Source organism: Stigmatopora nigra, chromosome 9 (assembly GCF_051989575.1).
Source record: "Stigmatopora nigra isolate UIUO_SnigA chromosome 9, RoL_Snig_1.1, whole genome shotgun sequence".
Classification (NCBI taxonomy): domain Eukaryota; kingdom Metazoa; phylum Chordata; class Actinopteri; order Syngnathiformes; family Syngnathidae; genus Stigmatopora; species Stigmatopora nigra.
The window spans coordinates 10,105,237-10,120,906 of NC_135516.1; the positions used below are offsets into that span (position 1 = coordinate 10,105,237).

Below are 15,670 nucleotides of genomic sequence, written 5' to 3' on the forward strand. Positions count from 1 at the left end.
ATTTTGTTATGTCGCTGTGTTTGATGACAATAAAGGCTTTTGATTTGAACTGATTAACTACTATTGACAGAGATGGACATTCAATCCATTTGAATTGGAATGAATGATCATCTATGGCATAGTATTTATAGACTGGAGATGGAATTGTGTTTGTATTAGGCTCCAAAAAATGGTATATTCACAACTAATTGCTGACATGTTCATATAATATCTGTAAATACTAAGGATCCGATCACATGGTTTTGAAAATTTGGCTTGATCATGCCATGTTAAAAAAATCATTCTTTTAACTATTAACTTTTGGAAATTGGATGTCCATTTCTGTCAATAGTAGTTAATGAGTTTAAAGAAGAATTCATTTTGACTGGGAAGACAACTAGGAAACATGATCACCACCATTAAGTTATACAAAAAGAAAATCACAGTAACTTACTGACGTCTCAGAATTTATACAGCATCTGTAAATTCATTATTTCTTTTTTTAGCTAGTGCTTGAAGTCTGCAAAAGAAATAAAAATGTCAACAGCTTTAAACGTAGCTCATTAGAAAGGAAACCATGCATGGAACCTCATGCCCCCCTGCCCCCCTCAGGTGTTAGGTTCTTTGGTTTTCCATTGACCTGCTCAGACTTTAAATCTCAACCATAATCCACATACGCTATTTCTACCATGTGACATCACATTTTCCCATGCTAATCACGTCCCGTGACCCAATGGTTGATGGGTGCGCAGTTCATAAATCTCCGGGTTATGTCGTCTCTTTGGCTTAGTTGGCAGACATTAGTGGCATAGCACCGGCTAAAAAGGGGAGCAGATTAGTTTTCTCAAGTCACCCACACATTATCACTAAATTTAGGTTTGTTTTGATGCCGTTACGTGTACGTGGCACGAGCTTTGTCAATGGACCGCCAAGATGGGTAGAGACAGAAGTCAAGCAGGATAAACAATGAGACGGAAATTTGATAACGAGCACCATAAATATAGACTTTAACTGACTTAAAAGCTTTGTCAACGAAATGAAAATTTAATAGTCGGGTTTCTATTGCATGAGTTCCGATCTCTGACGAGAAGATCAACTAGAAGTACCGTATTTTCACGACTATAAGGCGCACCGCATTATAAGGCGCACTCTCAATGAATGACATTTTTTCCATATACAAGGCGCACTGTATTATAAGGCGCACTGTCTATTTTGGAGAAAATTTAAGACTTTTAAGTGCGCCTTATACTCGTGAAAATACGGTCGTTTTATATTGGCAATTTAACTGAACAAAATGAAACCAATCAATTATATTAAGACATTGCACTATATTGACATAAGCAGTTCCTAGTTGGAACTCTTCAGATTAAGGTTTTCAGTTTATTAATACTATGAACCCACTCATGAAATTGAGATTACGGTTTTGGTACGTGAGTAACTCAAGACACCCATAAAAGAGTCTTGAGCCTTTAAGAATATCATCTTAGGTTGGCTCAGATGAGTTTAGACACGGGCAAGACTGGGATATTCTAATTTTGCGAGTAGTACTACTGTCCATGTGATGTATTCACCTTAGTGTTTGAAGGGATGATCAAATGCTTGTTCCATAGATCACAAGCTGGACTGCATGCCAAGAGGATGCCACATCCAATTTTTACAAGTCATTAAAGGTGCTACATGACACCAAATAGTGCTCACAGAAATGGACTCACACTACAGAAGCATTGTGAGAAATGATTGGTCGTCATCGATTGTGCAGTCACATGAGCAAGAGAAGTAAAGCAATTAGTATCACACTCTAAGCCACACTGTAAAGAGCTAACAGAAAAAACGCACCAGTTTTATTTATATGTTCAATATTTAATCAAAAGTGACCCATCGACAAAGGATTTTTTATTTTTTTTTGTTGAAAAAGTTAACTGGAGCCGACAGCAAGCATTTTGAATGACATGCAATACGACGTGCATTGCATTAGTATCACCCTTGGGATATCATTGGCCTTATTACTGGTGTGGATTGAGATGGCTCGTTAATTATGTACTTCATATGTCTGAAAATCTACCTCACTATGGGAGAAAAATAATCATATGTTCCATAACCAACAATAGCAGAACATTTAAATCTAGTGATCTACCAAATGATATAATGCAAGGTTTATTATATCAAAATCTGATTTTTTTTAATATGATAATGCTAATGTTATTGCATTTTTAAAAAATCATTAAAATGCAACATTTACCAAAATATTAAATGTACACTTTACTGTTAGAATGTGGAATTAAGTAATTAAATTGAACATGTTATGCTAAATTTGTGCTAAATTGCGATTTTCTTTAACACGTATCTTGGTATATTAATGATATATGTGAACTAATTGGCTGCCATTTATTGCATTACACATCCATGTTTTTGAAAAATACATTAGATTCTTCTTTTACTAACAACCACAGCACACACTATGATGACAACACATCGACCCGGATTTACAGTGACCAAACAAGACAAAAAATACCAACTAAAAAGATATAAAAGACAATAAAGCAACATAGACACTATCACATACGGACGGACTGCTGCGGTTGTGCAAGCGCAATCTCAACAGTGACGATAACATAGAGCTGAGGCCTTTTGTCTCCTCAGTACAAAAGGATTCAGCCCCTTTTCCCCATCCCTCCTTGTCACCCTCCATTTCCCCATGCACCATCATCCTTCTATTTATCTTCTTTTACCTTTCTGGTGATCGGTTCTCTTCATTCCCAGATTCATAGCGGCTAGCGACAGCTCCCATTGGTCGCCCCAGTAGAATCAGAGAACCAGAGAGCCAATAAGCAGCCGGGCGGGCTAAGAAGGTCACGATTATCCGTGAAGGAGTGCAATTACTGCCTATGACATCCTTGCCACGTATGCTTATCTCACGCACGTGTAAGGGTTAGTGGAGGGTGGAGGGTTCGTTCCAATTCATTTTTTGACGGTCGATCTTCTTCTTTGCATTTGGGTCAAAGCTAGATGAACGTCGTCGTCATACATTTCTGAATCTGGCACCATGCTGTTCTTCAAAGAGCGTGAAAGCTCTCAACACTGCAACCCCCCCTTTCCGTTTCACCCCAGCTCATCTTTTTCCATGTGTTTTTTTTAACATGTCACGGGACCATTTCTATATTTCCAGCACATACAAGTCAAGCAATGCAAATCAACTATGCATTCCTTCTTTATTCCAATTCTCTTCTTGTGTCTTTCCCCCCAAAAAATTGTAAGACCAAATGTTCTCGGTTGGAGTTTGACTTTAAGCTTGAGGCTGTTGCCAAGGATTTCTAGGTCCCTCCCATTGCAGCAGAATGAGGGTCAGGCTTAATTTGCATCATTAAATTGTCAAACTGCAGAATAGCTCTGACCTCCGTCCATCATTAGTGACTCATTCTCTGTCTCTTTTCCATCAGCCGACAGGCAGATGTTTGCTCAACGCGATTCTTTTTATCCGCTTTGGCGTCTCAAGGCGATGCTTTGCTTTTACGTATCTAGTGAGCAAGAATATTTTATGAATATCTTTTGTTCTGACTCTAAGCGAACCGTGAAAGTACACATTTGGGCAAGGTCGAAATGGGCCAGTTGCATTTGGGTTGGTAATCACAATCTGTGATGTCGTGATTTTAACGTGATTTCACTTCTCAATGGGCGGCCTCTTGCTGAGGACCCTCATTAGCGTTCAGACAGGAAGCGCCCCCCCATTCTCAACCTGTCTCAACCTTTGTAGGCATAATGAGGCAGGAGGTGGGTTAGTCTTTTTTGGAGCTGCAAGACACCTCATCTATCATCCAGCCCCACAACGGACAAAAATCTCCTTTTGATTCCTTCAACTGAGATGATCAAAGTAAAACTGTAAACTTCTCTGAATTGAGGACTTCAATGGCCTCAATTCAAGGTGTTCAATATCAAAAATCACAGCATATTATCCTAATCCCCAGATAGCATACAGTGCCTATGAGAGCAAACTTAGCAGTTTTCACAATGGGTGAATTACTGCTTATTATTTTTGCATTAAATCGACTAATCAGTTCATACAACGTATAAATAACACTTGCCTACTGTTGTGTAACCACATCATTATTTCCCAAAGCAAATCCAGATGTCTGCAAATATCTCTTTGTGAATAAAATACAGATACTTTCAAGAAAAAAAACTACAAAAATCTGACAATCCTTTTCTTTCGATTAAGACTGAATCATTGTCATTCCATGCAAGTATATATTTTGCAAAATGCTCGTTGTATAGTCCAGTTACAATAGAAGTATAATTGTGTAAATTGTTCCATGATGACGCTTGCATTGCAAATAAACTTCTTTATGAACTCAATCAGTGTCAATCATCATTTCCCCCCACATATTACTAGCTTGTCTAAATGTGTGTGTAGCAATACATTTATCGTGGTGCATATGAAGGAAATGAATTTTCCCGGATTCTCTTCACAGCAGAAATCCCAAAGGACAAAGTAAGAACCCTTCACAAACATGTGGATACATACACTCTCACATTTCAAGCGAGTAGTATTTGGGTGTGAATGCTTTGTAAACACAGTAGCACTGTGAAGAGAAACTGATCACTGACGAGAAGGAGAAGGAGAAGGCAGCAGTGAGGATCTCCGGGGAGGAAAAGGTCAGTGAAATATAAAAATCACAGTTGCTGCAGAAGCCAGGAGGTAAATGGAGGGAATGTGAAAGGGGGGTCATGATAAAACGGCTAAGATGGAGTGATTAAATGTAAGATGAGCGAGTGAGAGAGAGCGTGGCGAGAGCTTTGGGTGATAAACGGTCAGCCTGGCATTGCTAGGGTTCCATTTATGACTGACAGCTGTCTGGTGATGTTATCACGGCTCTAAAGTGGAACGGCACGGTGACAGAAACGATTAGCTAATCCATGTCCACAACTTCAAGCTATCTCCAATGACATTAGAGCCCACTTCCATTTTCCTGGGGCTGTGCTACCAATCTTTGACCGCCTCTGCTATGCTTGGCGGGGGCCATTGACAGCGATAGGCATCTAATAATCCATTTGAACTGGAATAGCTGGCATTGGATGATTATGTCTTGGCAAAAGACGTCAAATCTGTTATGACAGGGTGGGATGGCAGCGAAATTGAACTGCTAGCCAAATGAATTGAATGTCTATTATGATCAGTGGTCGCCAATGAGAGAAGGGACCAAAAAATGTTAAAGCCGTTAGAACAGCAAGAAGGTTGTTGATTTGTTTCTTACATTTCAGTGTCGGAATTGGTAATTAAAGTCAGCAAAAAAAGAGAACACGCAAACGAATGTGCCAGTTAAAATTCCTACCCTAAAGTCTAAAACTGTGGCAAACCTACAAACCACGAGGTCACCGCACTGCTCTGTAATAGCAAATTGTCAGAGGACGATGTAGCTGGAGCACTGATTAGAGAAATGATAGCAGACAGTGACATTTATCCTCTGGTACAGCCTCTGCTCTGAAAAAATTGGAGCTGGCTATAAGAACGTCGTCGTGTCGGGACTTGAACCAAGATATGAGAACTGCTTTGCCACTGATTTATCAAAATGACTTTGCCTTAAAAAGTTGGCAGACGAGTATCCCTGGGAGAATATTTTAACAGCAGGGTCCTCCAGCTCCGGGAACAGTTAGCAATGCTCCACTATTGAAGACAAAGAGCAATGATGGAAGTTCTCCCCAGGGTATATATATATATACCCAGTAAAAAAATTCAAGGACTTTCTCTTGCTCTCATTTTTGTTCCTGCTAATGTTTATGGCGCTTGCTCTTTGCCCCTTAGCGAGGTCACGGCTGAAAAGTTCCATTGATGCTCCAGGAAGTGGAGAATAATCATCTGAGTGTGCATCTGTATCTTTGTGTGTGTATACTGTGCTGCTTAGGTTACGCAAGAAAAAATGGGCGGCGAGTGACCGTCCAGTGACCTGATGCACAATAACTGGGTCAGATTCTTTGGGAATCCGTGTCTATGTTTGAATATGGACCAAATCATATTTTCTGGAGGACATGTTTTGTAGTGATTTGAACTGGGATCGAGAGTTCGGTAAACACATTATTTTGTTTAAGCTATCTGGATAAAAGTTAAAATGTTACGTCGACAGGTGGATTTTTAGCCTGTTTTTCACTATTTTGTTGTTATTTGCATCATCTATTATGTTTGTTCTTGGTTTCTAATTAAATAATTTACAGGAATACCAGTAAAGTGGACCTAAAAATGTCAGTGCTATTAAGATATACAGTTTACATTGCTACTTGGGATACAAAGTAAAAATTCTCATATGAACTTTATTTGACTGCCTCAAACTTTTGACTGAATCTGTTCCGTGTTCTAATACTTGCTCAGCTTGCCATTTTCCCTCTCTGAAAGCCCTCTGCTTTAAAGCTTGGTAAAATTGAAACAGAATTGTACTCACATTTTGACATCTTGACACAAAAATGACATCAAATGAATCAGCAATACTTTGGCGTTGTCAGACCGAAAGCAGGATGCACTGAATCACCAAATAGTTGGATTTTCTTGTCTTTTTCTCTGCCTGGCTTTGTCACTCACAAGTTCAATTGGAAATTGAAAAACAAAAGCCAGAGTTTAAAATTCAAACACCAGTCCAAAACTTTGTCAAAACTGGGATGTGATCTGTGATTATGCCAAGATAGGAAAAAACAGCTATTTGAACACAATAAGAGCCACTCCATAAAGCCACCAAATATTCAATTATCCATCCCTAATAGAAAATTTCATATGCATTCATTTCAAGTTATTTAGTCTTCAAGTACTTGCATTTTTTACCTGCCATGTTCTTTTTCTACCACACGGGAAAGACATGACATATTCCAAATGCGTTAGATTGTTATATTTATAGTATAAATGTGAAAATGTGTCTACTCCATTGTGTGCTCAAAACTATTCAGTGGAGATCTGCAAAACGGCATTCATAATCAACAGAACAACCTTGGGGACTTGCAGTGGGAAAGGCGCAAGTCTTTAAAGAGAAATGCCACGGAGAGCGCAGATGCGTGAACATCAGGCTTGAATGAAAACCTACATATCCCAAATATAGAGATAGAGAAGAGCAAGCAAAAGGAAGGAACTGGCTTCATCTCTTCCCATCTTGTCAGTATGCAGTCCTTCCTTCCTTCCTTCTTTCCTTCCCAAGGACGAGACGGTGAAAAAATGTGTTCTCTCTTCAAGTGATACGGTTGGAAGAATCCAAAGTAAGATTTGAGAAGCAAGAAAAAGGCATCGCAAATTGAAAATAGCCTGGATAGAGTGTCTCCAAAATAATTCCATTTTCTCCCTGATCCTAATTTTCAAACACAGTGGTTGAATTATTCATGATGGACCAATGACATGCGGGCAAAGAGGACAGAGAGTCATTGCTCTATTTTGATTCGCATAATAAATTCATGAATCAATGTTGAAATGGAGAAAAGAATAATAGTGAGGGAGAAGAGGTGAGTGCTCCGTTCGAGATGGGAACGCTCAAAAGCGTCACACTGGAACTACTGGGGAAGTTATCAATCTGCAATTGGATCACCAGTCAGGGACCGAAACAAACTTTTAAAACTATTCTCAAAACTGATATTTTTCTGAGCTATTAAAGTTAATGTTGCGTAAAAAAGTTCAACAGGCTTCTATTGTGAAAAATGATGATCTTTGCATTCACTTTTACACTGTGCGAGTCTTTTGGGGGGAATTTTGATACATTTATTTTTAAAAGCAATTATACTCCAAAATAAGCCACTGTGCCATATATCCCCTTTAAATCCTTCACAACATAAAGGCATAGTTAGAGCATCTGACTTAGCTTGTGTGCAAAAAAATGGTTGCCACGGATACTGAAATTGAATGAGGCCAATGGTTCGACATAGTTTGTGCAAGACTTGAGTAGTATGGAATCAATAACAGACAAGCAAATGGCAAAAAGCAATATCAAATCAAGACTACAGTCTTTATAGGTATTTGAACAAGTCACTAATACTTTAAAAACTCGGCATAGGAATTGTGGAAGAGCTCACCATGCATAGACATTTGAATATTATAAATAAGCATGCTAGATTGGAACTAAAGGATTTCATTTGAAAGACATGGCTGACCTTCTCAAACAGGCACAGGTGTGTGCTTAACCTGTGACCTAATAATTGGCTCCTTTATTATAAAGAATTTGACATACAGAAAGGACAGAGCCACACATATGCACTCGCACTCCCAAGAGATTTTCACATGGCTGCGGTTCTGCAGGGACTGTGACACGTGTGTGTGTGCTTGTGTCAATGTAGTGAGTGTTGGGGGGGGGGGGGGGTGCTTGGACCGTCCCCAGGCTTGTGCAAGCCTGTTTGTGTGGCAGTCAAGCAGAAATAATGTATGAATCTGCACTCCCTCGGAGCAAAATGTGTGTGTGAATGTCTGTGTCGAACAGAGGCCATTGCTTAAGGACATTACAGAAATCTGGCCTTCTACATTGACCCTAAAATACTGGCATCATGAAAGATTTCCAATACACTGCAGAATCAAAATGGGAAAATATGTGGAAAATTCATGCTATTTTTTGGCTATTTTAGGCTGCCATTGAAAAATGCAAGACATCCAATCCATTTTGACTGTGAGCGAGATGAGCTAAATGCTAACAAATACTGAAAAAGATCAATGTGCTGACTAATAGCATCAAGGGGGGTGTTCTAACTCAGGTTATTGAGCAAAGAGGGTACATGAAACAACTGTAAGAATAAGCCGATTACATTCCGCTACAGTACTTTTGAAACTCTTCTTCATTTACTTTTGCATGACTGGGTTATAGTGCCACAGGTGGCCAAGAATGGTATAGCGGACAGATCTGCAAAAGATGAATTTGAACAGGGACCGGAGAACTACATTTTTACTTGTATTTTTAAAATGCTCCACTCCATCTTGAGTTGAGGCCTAGGAAAACAGTTTTGGGTCTTCAATCTGAACAAAGCAGCGGGATCAGAAGAGAAATCAATCGAAAAACAGCATCCATTAACAGAGTCCTTATGGATCCCGCAGCTGTTCATCTACTGAGAATGGCGCATCAAGGGCCGACGAGGAGAAGAGTGAGCTTATGTGAGACTGATTGACCCGATGTGACTAAATCACAAGCGCACTTGCAGAAGCTGACGCTCACACAAAATGGTGCTTCAATATAGGGCTCTTGGCCAAAAGTCATGTGGATAGATTTAATGAATAATGTTCTCTCCTACCCTAAGGTTTGGCTCTGCAGATGGTATTAGGTAAATTAGCTACACAAACACACAAAGGAGCGCGCAAGCATTTTAAAAGTGAAGCCGGGGAAGATTTTCTGCAAGGGCATCGTCAAATCATAATTCGATTTCAGTACTTGGAATAAAAAAATAATTGACAGGAACCATTTCACGCATGAATTAAGATGATTTTCTTTTCAATATTCTGCAAACCCCCATTTGACATCCAATTTTAGTGTTGGTAAATGTAAGTCAACAGATTTTTTTCAATTTTTTTCTGAAAAAAGTGGATTTTACAATTTCTATTGGCATTACTTTTTAAATAAATTCAACAATTCTCTTTACGTAAAATGAAAAACACCACAGATAAGCGTAGTGACTCGACAAATGACAAGGTTGTACGAATGGGAAAATATATTGGGAGTCCAGAGGAATCCAAATGGCGTTGCTGTAGTGACATCTCGTTACATTCACGTTTAATCATCAAACGTACGCAAGCAGACGGCGTCGTCGTCTCGGCCTGACATCAAAGACAACTCTATTCCCCGCTTTCACTACAGCAGCAGCACGATGAGGCATGTGCGACAGACAGACACTCGGGTCCCAAAACAGCATGCATCTAATTAGAAATTCCGTTTCATGTGTTTAATGACTGATAATGGAATTTCTGAACGGATTGTTGATACAACACACGTGAAATTTCACTGCGTAATTGGAATGAAAAGCTGGGGGAGCGGACGATGTCTGCCGTAGAGCCGCACCAATTCAAGGTCAGCATCAAGGTCAATAAAATATCTGGTACAAGCTGCTCTTAATGGTAAAAAATATATATACATTAAAGCATACCATAAGCTCATGAATGTGACAGTTTGTTGGATACTGTGCAGTAGTTACCATAATAAATCTCATTTACTACCATTCATTTCATACCACTCATTTTCGTAGTTAGTGCAATTAATATTAAAAAAAGCTTAATGGTGATATAGTATGGCCAATCCTTTTTGACTAGGAGGCAAACAATTATTTTACATTAATTATTTTTTAATTGTTTTTGACAATTATTTAGATATTTCATGCATTTGTACAATTTCTGTCGGAGCTCCTAGTTCAAATAGATTGGACATCTAAAACCCCTTAATGGCAGTCAATGAGTTCAGTTGCTGCCTCTTGCTTAAAATGAAAAAATAAAATCTGACAAACAGGAACATTTGTCCATGGCAACCTCTTATGTTGTGCTTTTTTTTCTCTCTCTAAAGACACAAACTGTTCTCTCAATGTTCGTGCAACCAGAAGACACCTTTTTTTCCAGCCCACATTTAATTTAGCCTCAATAACCCTGACATATCGAATAGAACGAAAAGAACTCTGCGCACAAGCAATGTTCTCCATTTAAAAGAAAGCATCTACCTATTTAAAATGGAATTTAGACCTCCATGCTGGATACAAATTCATTACCAGTCGGGGGAGGGGGGGCATGAGAAACTTTCCAAGCCGAGTCAAGCAGCCACAAGGGAAGAGAAAGTGAATCAGCCAAAGCTATTTAGATCCTACAGACCTGGGGTCACGTCTGAGAAAATACCCAATGAAAAGAAAATTAAAGTAAGCAAAGTGAAAAGGGCAAGAGGGCGCAAAAACACTGCGTTCTACTGTGACTGAGGGAATGAAATCAAGAAAAGCCAAGACCAGCTGAGTAGGTTGCGCTACCAAGGTCAGTCAGTCCTTACAACACATCTATGATATGGACTGCCCTTTACTTCGCATAAAATGACAACATCGGATGCCATATAAGAATAGGTAACTCCCTTAATGCGTTGGCACACGCTAAGGGGAAGTGGGACACTCAATTGCCTGGAATGTTGCTTAACGATCCTGGAAAGAAGATCATTAAATCCAATTCAGTGTATGGCCTCAGCTGCTAGAGCAAGGTCATGTGTAGCCAATTCTCCACTGGTTCATTTGGTATGCATCTAGCCTACGTGTGTGTCTTTGCCCTTTCAATCTTTTTCTATAGGACAAAGACAATTCCCTGCGTGGCGCATCTGGCAAGGTCAAAACGTTTTGGGCTCATACACGGGTGGGTAAACATGAAGGGACATTTCGTTGGAGAGCTTCTTCATCACTTCCACGCATTGCTTTGGCATTTTGCCAATCAAGTCGAGTCACTGCACAGCAAATCATTAAACTAGAGTACAAGCTCATTTCTAAGGACACAGATTTCTTTCTATACTTCAAATCTCTGGTTTTCCGGTCCACTGGGAAAAACGAAAGAAAATGTATCAAGATATCATATTCTACCCAATTGAAACAGATTTCAATTTTATCAACATCAGTGGGAGACAAGTTAATTTGGTTTTTTTTTTTATGGATAGAACTGCCACAAATGATTGACTGGGTGAAAATGTACATTGCCTTCCCTAGAGTTTTGGTGCAGTTTTACCAGCAGTCACTTCAATATCTGCCAATAATCTACTTGAATTGATTTAGTGAGGGCTGCAAAGTTGAGAATGAGATCACGATTCCTGTGTAAATAAATACATCATGGAGTCCCACTGGTGGCAGCGGTTGTGTAAACCAATATTTACTTTAAGGTTATGTACTAGATAAACACCACCACCACAGGCATTTTGCATTGTGTGAGTGTTACAAAATAAACACAAGTAAATTTCCCAATACTACCTTTGTTATTCGTCGTGAAAAGTGAGGGGTTAAGCATTATTAACTCATTACTTGTCATCATATGACTGATTCTACTATTGCAGGAATGGGCAAACTATTTTACAAAGGGCTGTAGTGGGTGCAGGTTTTTATTCCAACCCATAATGAAGACACCTTTTTTTTTACCAATCTGGTGTCCTACAAGTGAAATCAGTTGATTTCAGTCAGGTGCTTCTTGTTATAGCACAACCCCATTATATGTTAAGCCACTTATGAATGAAAAATGCAATGCTATTATGTGCACTAGCTTTTAGAGCATTGGGGAAAACGGCTGTGTAGGCTATATTAGAAAATAATGAATTCCAAGTCAAATTGGCTTTTCAGCTGAATGCCAAACCCTAAAATTGTTGATTTGCACTAAATTGGACTCGAGCCAAGTCACACCACCGAGTTTCTAATCTCTGACTCTAGAATTGGATTTCCAATACTAGTTCCATGTCAAACAAGTGTATATTGCATTCTGGCCTGTCATCTTCTTCGTTATTGACTTGATAATCTGATTTTATATAGTCAGCAACGCTGCCGTTACATTCTCTCTAGTATTTTCTTGCTTTTATCCTTGAGCTAGTACAAGCACACCTCCACTTTCTTCCTTGTCTTTTTCACGCTAGTATTTCATTCGGGCTTAAGCGGCAGATAGGACGACGAGGCTCTGTCACGCTCCTCATTTTCCAGGTAGGAGCATATATATATATAAGAAAAGATAAGCAGAGGAAATAAGTTATAAAGACAACATAGCAAGGCGCTGTAACAAGTATTTTTTTCCTTTTTAAATCCGGCAAAGGCTGCTGAAGTGGTGGGTGGTCTACTTATCAACTCTGAGCTTTTTTGTTGTTGTTTTGAGCTCAGTAAGATAAGGGTAAAAAACTGGCAACAATGACAAAGTCAAAACCACACACAATTTAACGAGGAAGGGGAAATAATGAGCTGATTGCCTGATATGAAGCACTGACTATTCAGCTGCTCCAGTATTTGCATATGTTCTCAGAATTTAGTGCGCATTAAAAGATGAAGTGGCTGCACCGACATCGTGCTTCACTTGGGTTTAACGAGGGAAAATGGCCGTGAAATTCAAATCCATTCTTTTGTTGAATGGTTAAAAAGGGGGAGGGGATACCGTACAGTTCAGGTAATCACCTGGCAAAAAGCGAACAGGAGTGAAGAAAGAGAGGTGACAGTCTGTAATTGGAAGCACAGCTCGGACCATCTGCCCAGTCTCTCCCATTCAAAATGAATTGGACATCTATCACTTTCAATGGCAATCAATGAGTTCAATGTATTCATAATATAAGACTAGCTACATCAGCAGAAGGGTTATTGATCTGTTTTCTCTTTTACTATGTTGTAAATTGTAATATACCAAATCTACCATGGGGCCCAGAGCTTTATGAGCCTGGCGGGCTGCCAGGGTGTTGCTTGTTGTTCAAGTAAAAGTACAAAAAGTATACTTAGCTTATTTTAAGCACATCAATTGTGACATTTTATGGGTGGGAAGAAGAAGCTATGCCCGTTATGCATTTCACATACTGTACAAGTGTGACTGCACGCCTGCAGTTATGCGCTCGGGTAACTCCTATAATGCCGAAACTTAAGTAATGCCGAGACAGTAACGTCTGCATTATGTTAAATAAGGCAGCATAATTAGAGGGTCATTTACACACAGTTCCTCAAGCTATATTATGGGAAGGCATATATTTTACATAAAAATGTGAATGGCTTATTAATCCGTTATCTTATTCTACACTTTTCTTGGAAACCGCTGAGAAAATGAATTGACTTATTGCATATCGGGAGCAGCCTAATTACTCCATCTGTGTGACATGATTTGATATGATGTACAACTTTTACTCTCTGAAATGCCAGAAATCTTGTACTTTTGGATACAAATTAAGATGCACCCTTTAGGTTGGTGAGCCCAGACTTACCTTATTTCTTCGATATTTCTGTAAATTGCCCTGGCTGAAAAAAAAAAGTTTTTCCATCCCCAATTTAAGGTAAAGCCCTGTCAACATGGATATTTGTCAGCCTTGAAAATGCGTGCTCACAAACACACACATCTACACATTTTTTATGCCTGTCAAATTTGTCAAATTCTATTGTTGTTGCCACATTAAGCTACATACATAGCAGAGGTCAAAATATCTCTCTATGGTGCATGCAGGTGTACATAAACAACAATAAAAAAAATAATAGAATGTGTATGTATGCTCATACCCAGGACTGAACGATGGTCCCCGATGCCTCCTCATCTGCCCAGCTGCACGTTGGACGAATTTCTTTTCTGGTCGTCCGTCTCTCTCTTGGCGGCTTCCAAAATACCGTTGCACACGTGTCGCGTTCCTCAGGTCGCTTTCCCCCCCCACCCCGTCCCCGGTCCCCCACGCTTCAGCGACTCCCACTTTCACTTTGGGAGTCTGGCATCGGCACCTGCCACTCACACCTCCTATTTCTCGCTCTTTCTGTCCCTCCACGCCTCCTTCAATTCCTCCCTCCGGCAAGATGGTCTGTACACGGCTCCCCTTCACTCGTGGTCGTTGATTTTGTCCGCAGAGTGAATCCGGGGGCAGAAAAGAGAGCATTCAAGGGAACGGGAAGGGTAAGATTGTTCCATAGGTCAAAGTGCCCTCCAGTTTCTCCTTGAGCTCAGGTCTATGGTGGTCAGAAGATGTGGTGCCTGCCTGTGCCTGCTATGGTATGAGAGTCTCTCTCGTTTAGTATGCTTTTCATTGCTCTCCCCTATCTCTCTCCCTCTCTCTTTCTCTCTCTCTCTGTCTCTCTCTCACCCACTCTTTCTCCCAAAGCCTCCTCCCCTCCGCTTTACTCCCCAACTTCATCCTTTCAATCACAGCCTATCTGTTGAAGCTACTCTGGCTATTTGGAGTCACCAATCAGAGTTGGACAGTTGAGGGTGGCTCTTGAAATATTCAGTCTAGGTGAGAAGAAAAAAAGAAAACAGGGACAAATGTTACAATACAGTAAAGTAGAAGTGTTCGTTGCAATATTTTAGAATTTATAATAAATGACAATAAAGGCTTTTGATTGAAAATTATTGGACTATTAGAAAAATTCTGGACATGTCGACAGAAGTAAAATGGATCCATTGATGCTCACAAATAAATTAAACTTGGGGGAAAAAAATGGACATTGACCGTTTGAAAAAAAAAATGGACCAGAGACAGTCCTAATTCAAAACACTGCCATTATTAAGAAATACAAAGTATGCACAATGACAAAAATAAGTATTATAGATAATGAATAGAAGGATAAAGATTCAGTTGCTGCTGCTATATAGTAATTAGAAAATGGAGGTGAGGAAAGGAGCGCCTTTCTTTAGTTGTTAATTGAGATAAAGTATTCTTCAATTTCATGTAAGGTATTAATTAGTTAACTGCAGTACACAGAAACCTCATTAACGTTGATGACGTGTGCCGGATGTGCGATTCATTGAATCATTAAACTGTCACCTCTCAACACTGTATGGTGCAATTTTCCTTCTTTTAATATTGATGGACTGCTCTACCGCTGCAATATTATTAATATTTTTTTTAAGAAAAGGTCAGAACTTGAAAAAGAAAGCAATTAATGCTCCATATTATTTATTGGAACGTGAATAATGTATAAGTACTTGCCAGCTTAGGTAACATTCATTGGCCTACTTTTCGTCTTCCCACTCAAAATGGATGAAAAAAGAGATTCTGGCATTATTGATTCAAAATCAATTTTCTAATTAAGTGAGATTTAAATG

At 39.4% G+C, this 15,670-nt stretch overlaps 1 protein-coding gene across 1 annotated transcript in view; it reads right to left on the reverse strand.

The window, feature by feature from the left end:
- LOC144201620 (leucine-rich repeat and immunoglobulin-like domain-containing nogo receptor-interacting protein 3) overlaps positions 1–15,670 on the reverse strand; it is a 34,193-nt gene that overhangs the window by 12,634 nt on the left and 5,889 nt on the right. The window contains exon 2 of the mRNA XM_077724358.1: positions 14,140–14,854. The gene's annotated coding sequence lies outside the window, so the exon portion shown is untranslated. The remainder of the gene's footprint in view (positions 1–14,139; positions 14,855–15,670) is intronic.